This window comes from Bombyx mori, chromosome 28 (genome assembly GCF_030269925.1).
Source record: "Bombyx mori chromosome 28, ASM3026992v2".
NCBI classification, from domain to species: domain Eukaryota; kingdom Metazoa; phylum Arthropoda; class Insecta; order Lepidoptera; family Bombycidae; genus Bombyx; species Bombyx mori.
In genome coordinates this window covers 4,340,189-4,355,291 of record NC_085134.1, presented here as the reverse complement: position 1 = coordinate 4,355,291, position 15,103 = coordinate 4,340,189, and positions in this window count along the sequence as shown.

The window sequence follows — 15,103 nt, the reverse complement described above, 5'->3', positions numbered from 1 at the left end:
TTCATTGTACGTCATTGGTCTCCATGACGCCAAAGACAGTCGCAACACACATATGAAGGAGCACTATCAAAGAGAAATTAATCTCTCTCTCGCTCTCTCTAAGCGCTACCACAACGGAATATATAAACCTAATTTTCAGTCAATTTCAAGTAATTCAACGTCAATTTACACATGGATCTTACATTGGCCTAATACTAGCGCAAGCTTTATTGGCCAGTACTATTGTTACGCCGGTAAGAGTAACGCCATCTATCGCGCAATAATCGAACGAATAGCGAAGGTACTTAAAAGTAGGAAGTAAGAAGTACAACGCCATCTATTGTCAGATAGCAGAAGCATACATCGAAGCTACTCGACTTGTACAGAATGTACTCGATAAATCTAGGGATGTCGACTCGTCTATAAAAACGTTGCCGAGATGGCACGAAGCAGTTAGTAATTGGAACTACTGGAAGCGAAACAGCGAACGGATCACCCGAAGCGAAGTGGAAGAAGTGAAATGCGAATTTTAGAGCTCGTTAAGTGTTCTAAGTGCTAATACAGTCTTAATTTGTACGTCGGTAGATTTTTTTTTTATCCCGAACCTCAGTGTGTAACACTATTAAATTTGATTTAGAATTATCAAAATGGGTATTTTGTAGTGAAATATATTGGAGACGTATCAAGTCTGCCCCTCCAACACTACATAACGATCACGACCACTTCTGTCGAGAGTGAAACGATTGAGGACAAGAAAACAAAGAAAAAACTTTTTTACATTTCAGCCTTTTTATAGATCTGTGTGTTCACGATTGATCGCGATTGCCTAAAATGTATATAAACAGTAACAAATACGCCGACATCAAGATGAGTTCAATTCCAAACAACCTGACGTAATACTAGTTACACACGCGATACCAACGTCAAACAACAGATAATCGATACAATATCATCTAGTACATGTGTATCAATAAAAATAACATAGTCTTGAAACGAATAAGTCGTATATCTCATTAAAAACGGAAAATTTATTATGACAGGTAACTAAGTATTTAACCAGGCAAACCTTGAAATTGGTTAAAGGAGACGCAAAATCGTGGGCCAAAAATGTAATAACTTGGAATGTAGTCTAAAAAATTTGTCATATTTTTTTATATAAGAATATAAAAAATCACCTCAATCCTCTTTCTGGGACCGGAGAAAAATGAGAAAGTTAGTTTTTGTCGGTATAACGGTGTGATCGATTTAATTAATCGATTACAGGATTATAAAAAGAAAAACATTGCACTAGGTAATTAATGCAAAGTAATTAAATGAGCGCTTTAAACTTGTTGTATACAAGTGCGGTATGCGCCGGATTTAATTGCGATTATATACATGAATGAAGAAAAAGTCTATTATTACTTAACAAAGTAATATGATTATCGATTTCAAATCGATTAAAATCGATTGTATTTTTGATGACAGCTTTGACAGTAAGCTGACATGACGTTTGTTCATAGATTAATTATACAATTATTTTTTGGCGCTTGTTGGTTTTTTCTGCACTACTCGTTTTGTATCTTCGACGCATTTTGAGTGTGTATATATCGGGCTGTTTTTATATTTTCAACGATCACTGCTTTATTATTACGGATTCCAACTCTGCCAGCCTTGTACGACAATTGCTTCTACACTGGACACCGAAGATCGCTCACACGTTTGACTTGAAATTGTTGCATTGGATACTGTTGAAATTATGGATCGCTGTGTGAATTGTGGGATAGCAATTCCATATTCCATACCTGATATATATCATTGATATTCATTCATAATATGACATTTAAAAGATTATCCAATGGATATAATAAACACTTACTTATGCTTAAATAAGTTATTATTCAGCTCTTTTAAAGAGATTGTAACATAACCTAACTTTTACTAAATCTTTATTAACTCGGCTCTCAGATTGAGAAAACTTTTATAATTTTCAGCAAGGTACTGATAAATCTGAATCTATTAATTCATATTAGTTTCATCACGTTACATTCGGGCCCAAAAATGTATGTAATCGTTTCAGTCTCCTGTCGTGCAATAATCTAAAACAAGGTCGGTAGTTGTCCGCTGCGTTCCCAAAATGAAGCACTTGTCATATTTTTAAAAGTAAAACGTAAAAAACATCACTGACTCATAAGCCATAATTTTCAAATGAACAAGTCTATTACTTTAGGCGTCCGTCAAATATCTTCTATGATCATTACTGCCTCACGAAATCTATACATTATTACGTGAAGCAAAAACTTTGTATCCCGTTTTACGAAAATTGCGCGGACGGAAGAGTATGAAATTTTCGACACTTATAGAGAATGTAGAGAAGAAGTAAGTGCACAATGCAAATTTCTTTTTAAATAATGCATTAAAGATACATTAAATCAATAAAGAAAACATTACACACACTGCCATGTATTTGACACACACACACACATAAACTCTTTGTTAATTGTCAAACTTTTGCTATTGCTTAAAGTTGACTATAGGTCAAATTGAGTTAGTATTGTTTATCTTTAATATTACGAGTATTTGTCTATAGTGTAGTCTTGGCGAAATCTGTAACAATAGGACCATAATAATGTTGAAACTTATAATTTCAATTAATTATAGTCGAATCTCGACTACTGGGGGGCCACTAGTCTTATTAAATTTACAATTTCTAAAAAAAAATTATTAATATTACAGTTTCTTAAAAACACTAAAATTGTTTACCGCTGGTCGCGGAGTTTACGACTCAACCCGCTGGTGGTTAAAGCTCCGACGTGAGAAAATATGCAGGGCCCTGAAACTGCGATACTTTAAGACAAATATTCTTTTTTATGGAAACTAGCGACATCTTGTAGCGGATGCCCCTAAACTTATATGTTGTTAAAGTTAAGGTTGAGGCATTTAATTATTGTATAACTAAAACAAAAAATAAAAAGCTTCATAAATTATACAAGTCTCTATCTGTTATAGACAAATATGTTAAATTTTATCAATTTGGATTTCTGAAAATTTACAATATCCTTCATTAAAAATAAAATACAGGATAGGTTACTGCCATCTACACGAGCAATGAGAAACCAATCGAAGCGAGGCCATCTAGTGGCCGACGCCCGTAAACATTTTTGTTGAATGCTTGAGTTGCTCATCTATAACTAATATATGTGTATTATCTGTGAAAATATGTCTTCAGAATACATGCTGGTTGCGCTATGCGGTTGGTAGACCAAAATTGTAACGGTCATCTATTACAAAAATGAGTGTGGACTGTATTTGCGTTGTTTAACTATGACACTTTCTCGGGCCGTGGCGGGAAGAAACAAAGGAACACAACCCGAGGGAAATTGTGAAGGAAAACGCCGTACCTGGAGACGATGGAGTCGTCCGAATCACGGCTGCTAGAAGTGCTTGAAGCCAGTTGGTGTATCTTCTATCTTGCACGACACTGTGATACACTGACACTAATGTTAGAATAAAGTCTTAGGCCATCTCAATAATTAAATCACAAAATAACTGATTTCTGTAATGCGGAGCGCGCGCGAGGTAACCGCCATCTTTTTTCTTTTTTTCTTTTTTCTGTGTGCCCGCGACGCTCGTACTAGCCAATCCAGGGCGCGGGGGATGGGTGAGGAAGGGGAAGGGAAAAGTGTCATAGCTGGCATATTATTATAAAAACATCTATCTACAAATCTGTTATGACGCTGGCGCAACCACATGCCATATGAAGTATAACTGCTTTTATACCAGGCACCTAAAATAGCTGAACAACGAATTTTTTTAAGGTATTTGTTAAATATCTGTACTAACCAACGTCAATTATTATTTGTATTCTTCTTCTTCTCCATCGCTCCCTCATTGCTGAGGATCGTGACTCCGTTTTAGCTTGTCGACTGTCAGCCTCCATCGGTTCCGGTCAGTTGTCTGGTATAGTGCAGCGCTAAGTGGTCCGCTGGTTTGCTCGGAGATCTGGTCGGACCAACGTTTGGGACTCCGGCCTCTAGGACGTTTTCCTTCTACTTTCCCAGTGACCAGTATTTGTATTATGTTTGCTCATTTCCATTTCCTGTTAAATCTGGCACTCTGTCATACAAGGAAAAATAAATAATATTATATGTTTTTTCTGCAAAAATAGGATTAATCAAAGGATCCAGTAGCATCCAAGATATAGTAAGCTCCTATGGTAAACAAAATATCAAAAGTATTGCTCGAAAATTTTCTGTATCAAACCATGCACCATTTAAATTTTTATTATTCTATAGATATATAAAATAACGCGTTAAACTCTCCATGAAACTAAATGTAGACCTTCTGAATAAATTATATCGACAATCACCGAGACTGGGAGCTTTCTCTCGCAATTACAAAATGGAAAAGTTTTTTTATTCTAGTAAGTTCCATTGTCTTCTCGATTTTACGAGCAGTATTCTTGTTTTGTACCTCTTGAAGACCTTCATGGTTATCAACAATATAATATTCGTTTTATTTTCTCATCTGTTCGTCAACCGATTTTCCGATTACAAAAAAAAAAAAACAAAAAAAGGAAACGTAATAGGTAGACCTTGAATTATCAGTGATTACGGACGAGTTTCAAACATTTCGTGAACATTATGACTTATGATGACAAAATTTTATTGGCGCTTTATCATAATATTATGTATTTAGTTACATTAAAATGATAAGTTTTTTGATAATAATGTTACGGCCTGGGATTCGGGATAAATAAATGTTCTACCAAAGTACAATTTAAAACTGTATTTATCTGTTATTATATGTTAAAACACACACACAAAACATTTTAATATTCTCAATTCGCTTCTTCCGCTTCGCTTCGGGTGGTCCGTTCGCTGTTTCGCTTCGAGTAGTTCCGATTACTCACTAACTGCGTGCCATCTCCGCAACGCTTTTATAGTCAATACGACATCCCTAGAATCGTCGAGAACATTCCTCACAAGTCGAACACCTTCGAGTTATTTCGATATGTGTTTCCGCTATTTGGCAATAGGTGCCGTTACACTTCTCGAGCGTTCTCGATATTACTAGTACTTTTGATAGTCGTTTCTGCTATTCGACGATAGATGGCGTTACTCTTACCGACGTAATAATAATATAATTCATCACGGACACTAGAATGTGCCCTTTGCACGCTTTGAAGTGGTAAATTTTAATTGCATTTTAGCGATGACTGAGGTTACACTTTCCACACATCTAAGCAAAAAAAAATACTCCCTCTTTGTCGCAATGAAATAATAATTTATAAATTAGTTTTTTGTTCTAATTTTACGAGTCACAGACACAATTATATCAACTTTTACGATTTAACCACATATTTTTATCGTCATTTTAATATTTATAACGTATCAAATATTTTGCAGTTTGCGTGGTCTTGGAGCGATTAAGGCGTTATTTGATGACATATTTTAAGTATTATGCTAACTACCTTCAGTTTTCCCAAAAAAGGTTTTATGTTTCATGTCGCACATAACAAATTAATAGTCTCTTGAAGTCTAACAGTTTGTTTGGCTTGAGTTATCATCTTCCCGATAACAGTATCCCTAGATGTTGTATAAGCGCCAACCGTCTTTTGTTTACCCAATCAAATGTAGTTTTAAATTATAATATACTCAATTAAACCGTTCTTCGTTAATAAAGTTACATTTCCCTAGAATTTTAATTCTAAATATAAAAATGTTGCGCTCTTACTGTTGCGCTCTTGTCTTACTGGTGGTAGGACCTCTTGTGAGTCCGCGCGGGTAGGTACCACCACTCTGCCTATTTCTGCCGTGAAGCAGTAATGCGTTTCGGTTTGAAGGGTGGGGCAGCCGTTGTAACTATACTTGAGACCTTAGAACTTCTATCTCAAGGTGGGTGGCGCATTTACGTTGTGGATGTCTATGGGCTCCAGTAACCACTTAACACCAGGTGGGCTGTGAGCTCGTCCACCCATCTAAGCAATAAAAAAAAAAAAAAAAAAAAAAATCATATACTGTGTGATCTGTGAATTATATTTTTATTCAAAACTTTACCCAAGTTCCCCTACGATCCAATTTAACACTAATCGTACCAACACTTACTGGTACCAGTTTCTACCATAGCGGGTAAATAAAGGGTATACGACAAGTATTACTACAAAAAAACAAAAAAAAAACCAAAAAAAGTATAATAACTAGATTAATTGGTAAGAAAAGTCATGAAGTCAAATGTGCAAAAGCAATAAAATGACACGTGCTATTTCAATGCAAGTTCAAAATGGGTCGTTTGACCCCTTATGGTATGTTTAGTGTTAAAAACAAATTATCCAATAAATCAAAATAATTTCAAAACGACTTAAGTGCGTCGTAAAAGAACCGGGACCCACGACTAGTTTAAAAGATATCTGGTGCAGACTAATACGGGTCAGCTCTTTCCGTGCGTTAAACCAAAAAAATCTCCAGAATGGAATTTATTCGGGGAAACCATTGAAGTTTAATCGGACCGAAAACGTTTCCCCTAATCATCCTTCTGCCATTAAGGTAATCGGGTTGGTGATTATCATCCTACGGCTCGTTACTTTCATGGCAACCATTTAAAAAAAATATATGAGTTACTAGCCGACCCGGTAGACTTCGTAGTGCCTCAATCGATAAATAAAAGACGTAAGCTTTTGTATAAAATAAACATAAAACAAACAAAAGGAATCCGTCCGTTATTTTTATTTAATTCCGAGCATTTTTATATTTATCTTTAAACCTTCTCTGGACTTCCACAAATAATTCAAGACCAAAATTAGCCAAATCCGTCCAGCCGTTCTCGAGTTTTAGCGAGACTAACGAACAGCAATTCATTTTTATGTATATAGATTATTATGTTATTCGTATTTATAACACAGTAATTGAAGCAACAGAAATAAACAAATTAGACGAACGTCTGATTCGTGAACGCCTCTGGGAGCTCATCACCTCGAAAAGCATTCTGATCGACGAATAGTTTTAATTCCGCGGTAAACGCTTGTGCATCCAACCAGTGCACCGCTTCACGGAGTATATCTTAGTAGAATTAAATAGACGTAGACCTACCCCCACGGGATCCCTCTTCTTCGATATCGCGAAGGCATTCGACAATGTCTGGCACAATGGTCTAATTTACAAACTGTACAACATGGGCGTATCAGACATTGTCGGCATAGGAGACTTTTTTCGCACTGTTCGTTTCTTTATCGAGTAGAGGAAACCTTCGCTCTCCCCCGTCAAATCTCGGCTAGACTCCAGTAAGCTTCCCGCTACTTTTTATGTATTTACATTAACAAAATACCCCAGTTACTGTTAGCTCTATTCGCCGAAGATACGGCTATCTACTACTCGAGTAGGAGGATTTATTTCATCCACACTAAACTCCACGTTGCGACCAACAATTTAAGACAGTGGTTCTAGAAGTGGCGCATCGATATCAGCCCCTTAAAAAGCACAGCCATGACCTTCAAAAAGGGTCGCCCTCCCGATACCACTGCTAGTATCTCGTCTTGAATTAGGCACAGTAACTCCATTCCGGCATCAAAATCTTTGACCAACTCATACCGTAGGCTTTGAAGGTCGAGTGTTTAGGCGTCATCCTCGACAGAGGGAGAACATTGTATCCTCACATTCGGACAATTCACAACCGAGCCGGGTTCTTACTCGGTCGACTCTACCCTATGATTTGCAAGAGAAGTAAATTGTCCCTAGGTAACAAGGTTATACTTTACAAAACTTGCATACATTCCGTCATGAGATATGCTAGTGTAGTGATCGCTCACGTTGCCCGTACACTCATAAACCCACATAAACTTGACCCTCGAATCGTAGCCGAAGTTAATTACGTAGCCGACCCAGGCGAGGGGCAAACGCAAAGCCCAAATGCCGATGTCGCCCAAAACATGTCTTTTCGGATTCACTAGATCCTCTCTGGGCACTTTTAGGTCCTACAAGCACCGTTCACAATCCTTGTAGAGCTCGTGGACTACGAAGATTTCCAAGTGCGAACTAGCCCATAGACACAACCCACTGAGTTTCTCGCCGGATCTCCTCAAGGAGTCACAATTGCGATCCGGTGGTAGATTCAGTGAAGAACTGCTCTTGTCAGGGCTAGTGTTTCCAAACTTTCTCAGGCTGAACTCAGCTACCAGTCCGTAAGCAGCAGGATTTAGGGGCTATTCCAGCTATTCTAGCTACGGTGAGAGCACGTATTGTGAGCTCACACGATGATCAAGTTTTAGGTGGGCCGGTGCACAATAAAACTGAGACCTCATGTCTCAAAGTGGATGGCAATCTTGTTATATATTATTATCTATCAAGCATCTATTCACAATACAAGGTACTAAAACATAAGAACTGAAAATGAATATCGATGAGTCGAAAATATGGTAGATATAAATAATGCCGACAGATGCCGTGAAAGCAGTAAGCTACCTATCACAATGTCCAATTCTGATTAATAGCCAAACAAGTGATTATCATTGTGTAGAGCGTGGACTGTATTTTGTGCTGGTCGCTTCAATAATTAGAGATCATTTCATATATTTAGAGAGAAGATTATTTTTATTTTATTTTAATATAGTTAAAACATGTGCACGTACGACCTGAATTGTTGATTGACTTACAATGACTGTGTTGTCAAAATTATTATTCTATTTCAAAATTCCAAAAAAATTGTTATACAAACTACATGTTTAAAATTGCTCTACATCATCTCTCAGCTCTACATCTCAAACAATAATGACCTTACCTACGTCACCTTAGAATTGATAACTGATTACACAAAAAACCAAACAAACCCATTTTAGAAGGATCTTATTATTCTACAAAATCACGAATCGTTCGAAGTATTTTAGTAAAGGTTTCTTTAAATTTTAAAACCTTAAATCTAACACCAAAAAGGTAGAGTCAACTAAACGTCTTCTTTACTGTCTTAAAATATGTATCGGATTACCAATGTTTGAACACATTGTAATTTTACGAAAATGTAAACCGGCAACACAAACAGATATTTATAAAGTTAAAAATATTAAATGAAAATATATTATGCCTTCCTATCATATAGGCCGTTTATGTTGGACCCTTCTGTATCAATGAGTGTTTGAAATATAAGCTAAAGCGATATTAATGGCATCAACAAAATTATATATGCTTATACCATTTTGTAATAGAAAATATGTATTTATCAAAAGATGATTTATAAAAAGAATAGATGAGCTTGACTCAGATATAAATTTTCTTGAAGTAAACTCTAAATATATGTTTTTCGAGAGAAACATAATTGTGCTCATATTTTTCAGTCAAAATACAAAAAAAACCTGTTAAGAAAGTAGAGCACGGAAGTTTAAAAATCTCTTAAAAGTTGCCAAGCCCGACGCAATGTTCTTAAAAATATTTTATGGGGTGACATATAGCAAAATTGAATTAGGTTCAGCAACTAATCCGTTCATACTGATGTTAATCCATTTGGTAGGTAATAAAATTATTTCAGACGCAAAATTAAAAAAAAAAAAAACTTGGCGATATAAAACATTTTTGAGGTCAAAACGATTTGGAAAACATTTTAATCACCGTCATCATTTTCGTCACAAGACGTCTAATATCGAGCACGGATTTTTATAAGCAATCAGATCAGCTTCTGTTTGTTCTGTGTCTACCTAAGTCTTGTGAGCGAAAAATATTATCTATACTAATATTATAAAGAGGAAAGATTTGTTTGTTTGTTTGTTTCGAATAGGCTCCGAAACTACTGGACCGATTTGAAAAATTCTTTTTCCATTAGAAGCCGACATTGTCCCTGATGAACATAGGCTACTTTTTTAATTATTTTTTTTAATTTTTTTTTTTTTGGTTTCATGTGTGTTTTAATGTTTCCGAAGCGAAGCGAGGGCGGGTCGCTAGTACTATATATTTAACAAGAATACAAAAACACCGTTCGATCAGTGAGTGTCGCAGTCAAGCGCCCAGTCGCCGACATTCCCCATCATAGGAACCACAACAGCAGACATACACCAGAGTTCTTCAAGGCCATCGAGCCATCAAGCGGAGTGAGCCTCAGAGTAACTTGAAGCGCACATCGTAGCTCTCATTTATGGTATGGTGGTCCACCAATTAATCGTAATTACTGCACCTAATGGCTACGATAATAGCTCCCGTAGCATGGAGTGCGGCAGGACGCGTCGAGTAGTTCGCAAGGACTGTATCAAAACGCCCAATATCTGTAACACCGGTAGCTAGGTATCTTGCATGACTCATGGAGCATGAGTGTACCAGGTTCACCACAAACCAGGAGAAGTGGCGAATGCTCGTGAGGCGCATAGCATCTGCTCACAGCAATGATATTGGCGACAACGACCGCTCTAATAAGAGTGATACGACAAGGGAAGGCATATTTTTTTTTTGTTGCTTAGATGTGTGGACGAGCTCACAGCCCACCTGGTGTTAATTGGTTACCGGAGCCCATAGACATCTACTACGTAAAATGCGCCACACACCTTAAGATATAGTTCTAAGGTCTCAGTATCGTCACAACGGCTGCTCCACCCTTCAAACCGAAACGCGTTACTGCTTCACGGCAGAAATAGGCGGGGCGGTGGTACCTACCCGTGCGATCTCACAAGAGGTCCTACCACCAGTAATTACTCGAATTATAATTTTGCGGGTTTGATTTTTATTACACGATGCTATTCCTTCACCGTGGAAGTCAATCGTGAACAATTGTTAAGTACGTATTTCATTACAAATATTAGTACCCGCCTGCGGGATTCGAACATCGGTGCATCGCTACATCCGAATGCACCGGACGTCTTATCCTTGAGGCCACGACGACTTCAATACATCTTGATACTTTAAAGTACATTACATGATTATATTAATTATTATATAATAATTAAAACGCTATATCCCATAACTTACGCTTGACCAGGTCCCGCGGAAACTCTGTGCATTAATCTCTGTTGAACTCAGATTTCCAAAGTTCCGTTGAATTTTCAACGCGAAATCGGAAACAATTTTCGTATAACAACAAACCCCATAATTTTCGCTCCCACCTTTAAAGCTATTGTTCTGAACCTTGATCACGGTGTATTGTAAAGCAATTTGAGGCAAATTGTTTCAATTACGGTATTATCGGGTGGGTGGATGTGATTCTATTTGCACAGACTTTTAATGACTTCTCAAATAGTCGTTACCCTGGAACGGTTTTGAGATTATCTGTGCGCTTACGAATCCAGTGTAACCGAATAGCTAATTTCGTGTGGTTTTCAAGCCCAAAACTCATCACTATTTTTTTTCCTTCGCCTGTATGTAATTTTAAACATCTCTCTTTTTTGATTCATATATGCAAATGTTATTAACAGATATTAGAGGAGAATAAACAGAAATCGAACCTTAATGCGATTCTCTAAGTGTCATAATAGTCTATGTAACGTTACTGTGAAAGTTTGTAAGGTTCTTGGTCAATTAAGTACAAATAAATGAACGGTTTTGAATAAAATTTCGTATAGAGTTTATTACCTCGATCAACACAGGATATTTTTTATCAAGGTAAATAACAAGATCCGTGTTGCACCAGATATATCTGCTATATTAAATTTGAGTGTTTTAGCTGACTAGTGATTTTAGGTACCAATAGATATAATACTAATCGAAAACTAGTCTATGGATCATGTCATATCATATGGATCAGGGTGACACAAGAGATATTTTATCCCAAAAAAAACGCAACATCTTTTTTTATGTTAAGTGGTTACTGGAGCCCATAGACATCTACAACGTAAATGTGCCACCCACCTTGAGATATAAGTTCTATGGTCTCAGTATAGTTACAACGGCTGCCCCACTCTTCAAACCGAAACGCATTACTGCTTGACGGCAGAAATAGGCGGGGTGATGGTGCCTACCCGTGCGGACTCACAAGAGGTCCTACCATCAGTAAAAAAGTCTTCTTTTCACCTTTATTCGACAATATGTAGAATTAGCGCAGAACTTTCTCTTATGCATGCGCTGCATGGATTTGGCATGAGTTTTACGACCCGTCACCTGCCTGACGACCACCCTCCTTAGGGCTATGTCTTCATAATATGTCAATTACATTGTGCCATAATGATGTTCTTTTTGTGTTTCTTTTACTTCTGTCGTTTGCGGGTCTATTATATTTTACGTTATTATTATTTGGTACATTTTATTATTATAAACATTTACACTAAAAATTTATGAATATATTTTCATGTTAATATAAACACGATATTATTATGAAATCCTTGAAAAAATGCTACGTGTTTTATTATTTATGATTACTTAATTTAGCGCGGCTGAGACTGCGGGGCACGTTGTAAATTATTATTTTCAGAATTATCAATTCTTAGCAATAGAATGACTTAACCTAATTTGATTTTTGTTCGATATTGGTAGACGTCGTCATGACGGTAAATTAGTATCTGGTCGGGATAAAATAAGCCAAAGCTTAATAAAAAACAAAGTAGAAAAAAAAATAGACATTACTATAATTCTCATGTTGTATTTGTTATTTTAGCTGTTCTACACACACTCATCATTTTTAATTATTATTCTCATAATTCTCTCGCAGGGCTGCTGGAAGAGGTTTCTTAAAGAAATAAGCAATGCCTTTGTACATAATTTTCCTATTACTCTGTACTATGTCTTCTTTTAAATAAATAAATAGACGAAGTAGTGGGCACAGTCAGTATGTTCTTAAAATCGCCGTGCATTTAAATTCCTGGTGTTAAATCATTCAACCGCCTTCTACTTACGAAATGCATACACCAAGAGATATGAATGAAATTCAATACGCTAGGTACGTCCCATATTGAATAGCTTCATGTGTATCCGATATTGCAAAATTCCTTTAAGTTTTCCGTGGAATAAGGAAAAAATGTTCCATTTTATCGCGGTGGAGGGCTCAAATATGTCGACAGGGGGTATCTATCGGCATTATTAGGGCAAAAGGGTTGGGCGCATCAACCCTTATGTTCCCGTTAACTTACACATAAGGGGATCTAGGCTATCTTCACATATTTTCGTATAACATCTGTTTTAGAACCCTTTTATACGAGACCGTTTTGTGTCGTGAGAATTAAAATGAGAGTTTTTTTTTTTTTTGGATTTAATTTGGCCTTTATGAACTTTGTTATTTTGCAATACTTTTTATTGTTTTAGATTTGTAGCGGTAGGCAGCGGCTTGGCTCTGCCCCTGGCATTGCTGAAGTCCGTGGGCGACGGTAACCACTCGCCATCAGGTGGGCCTTATGCTCGTCTGCCTACAAGGGCAATAAAAAAAAAGGATAAGTCCGTGGCCTACATGATATCAAGCGGTTACTGGCGCACAGACATTACAACATAATTTCGTCTCATTACCATCCCGCCCAGACATGACACTATCAACAACATTTTTAGACGCGAGATCAAGCTTGGACTATCATCATCTTAAGCCCTTTGAAACTCACTGCTGGACATAGGGTCCCCCTATTTTATGTCGCAATGTTCAATAGCCCCCCATTCTCATACATGTCTGCTCTACATCCTGACTATGTCATTGGTCCATCATGCCATAGGTCTTTCGGCACCCCTACGACTTAACGTGATGGAATGGTGACCAAGATTAGTTCGTCGAGGTGCCGAACTTTCAATAGTCAGTGTATAATTTTTCCAATGCTTATGCCGGAACTCATGATTGCTTCGCAGCATTAATAAGCAGCAGGGCGTTACTTATCCCTGAGGGATACAACAAACTCTACCACCATTAATTATAATTGCAAGTTTCATTTTATTACACGATGCTATTTCTTCATAATGGAAGCCCTGTGTGGAGTATGTACATGTATATTTCCTCAGGAAATCTACTTGCGAAATTTGGATTTTGCATAGTTTTATCGCCTCACATAATTACTTTGGCGCGCGAAATACCGTCCGAGTCTGCAAATAGTTCGTTTTTTTTTATCGCTTAGTTGGGTGGACGCGCTCATAGCCCACCTGTTGTTAAGTGGTTACTGGAGCCCTTAGACATCCACAACGTAAATGCGCTACTCACTTTGAAATATAAGTTCTAAGGTCTCAAGTATAGCTACAACGGCTGCCCCACCCTTCAAACCGAAACGCATTACCGCTTCACGGCAGAAATAGGCAGGGTGGTGGTACCTACCCGCGTGGACTAACAAGAGGTCCTATCACCAGTATGCACCTAGATGCACTAAGATACGGAACGGCCACTTCATACCGACCAACAATGGATGAATTTACACATAATACCTGATTTTTCAAAGTGACTTAAACTTTCCCACATTTTGCGAACACTCGTCGAAATTTACAAAGATTAACAGAGAAGCCAATTACCACATTCCATAACTTCAGTCAAGCTTTCAATGAGGGCGTAATGAAAAAAGTTTGTCTTGCGAATCTTGCCTGAACACATACAAGCTTAAAGATTAAAGTCCCATGAGCAAAGATAGTTTTGATTCTTTAAAGTATGTTAATTTTTAAATTAATATCTTATGGCCACTTCATACCGACCAACCATGGATGAATTTACACATAATACCAGATTTTTCAAAGTGACTTAAGCTTTCCTACATTCTGCCAACACTCGTCAAAATTTGCAAAGATTAACAGAGAAGCCAATTACCATATTCCATAACTTCAGTCAAGCTTTCAATGAGGGCGTAATGAAAAAAGTTTGTCTTGCGAATCTTGCCTGAACACATAATACAAGCTTAAAGATTAAAGTCCCATGAGCAAAGATAGTTTTGATTCTTTAGAGTATGTTAATTAGTACGCTTTTATTAGCTTCAGACGTATGTATGTTAGTATGTAACGGAATTTTTGAACATGATTTTGACTACGGACTCTGGAAACCACTTAACCAGACAGGTCATGACTTCGTCCACACCACCACGAACTTCGACAACGTACAGAAGTTCTTTGTCACAAAGTTGTCGTCGTGGCCTAAAGAAAAAGACGTTCGGTGCATTCGTATCTAGCGATGCACCGGTGTTCGAATCCTGCTGGCAAGTACCGATTTTTCTAATGAAATACGTACTTAACAAATGTTCACGATTGACTTCTACGGTGAAAGAATAACATCGTGTAGTAAAAATCAAACTCGAAAA